The sequence below is a fragment of the Diadema setosum genome, chromosome 12, assembly GCF_964275005.1.
Source record: "Diadema setosum chromosome 12, eeDiaSeto1, whole genome shotgun sequence".
Classification (NCBI taxonomy): domain Eukaryota; kingdom Metazoa; phylum Echinodermata; class Echinoidea; order Diadematoida; family Diadematidae; genus Diadema; species Diadema setosum.
This window is the reverse complement of record NC_092696.1, coordinates 24,776,843-24,777,595: the sequence shown is the minus strand read 5'-3', so window position 1 is coordinate 24,777,595 and position 753 is coordinate 24,776,843. Positions and strand designations below refer to the sequence as shown.

General features: G+C 39.6%; 1 non-coding gene across 1 annotated transcript; it reads left to right on the top strand.

The window, feature by feature from the left end:
• The first annotated feature begins 680 nt into the window (after positions 1-680).
• Trnak-uuu (transfer RNA lysine (anticodon UUU)) lies at positions 681-753 on the top strand. The gene has a single exon. It is a non-coding gene; the product is annotated as a tRNA-Lys (tRNA).

Below are 753 nucleotides of genomic sequence, written 5' to 3'. Positions count from 1 at the left end.
AAAAAAAATGAAGGAGCGAAACCAAGAAGAAACACAAAGATGAATTCTAATTGGTTTTGGAAACGAAATAGAAAGGAGGACAAATCCCATTTCGACGATCGAAGTAGAATGTAACTCTAATAATCTTTGTTGTTTTAGTCAATGCGTTTATGGGCCGAAGTAATAGACCTGTTCGTAATTCCACTTTGCGCATGAGCAGAAAAGGGTCATTTGTACCAACAGGCATTTTGATTTGTAAATTCACTGAGATAAGCATCTGTGATGCAATGATTATTCACGTGATCCATATCTAAATGGTGCTTGCCAGCACATCCACCTGACAGCAAGAATGGTATTTCGCAATATAAAAGGAAATAGGCTGTTACTGCATTCAATACAAAACAATGAAATGGATGCCTGCTAAATTGTCAACTGATGGAGTATTCTGGTCACCTGATCTAAACACAAGTTCATTCTTTGTTTGAACATGAATTCCATAAATTGTTACGTCAGGCAAGCTTATAATGCATTATGCCGCTTTGAAAACGAGTGAAGTGCCTAACCAACTGAGAAAAAAAAGAAAGGCCACGTACCAATGCGTTCATGAGCTAATTACGAACTGGCTTATTACTCTACTCACAAATTTCTCATTGCACGCCAACACCTTCGAAAACGAATTGCTATACGACTGTATCTGCAAAGCCCGGTTAGCTCAGTCGGTAGAGCATCAGACTTTTAATCTGAGGGTCACGGGTTCGAGTCCCTTACCGGGCG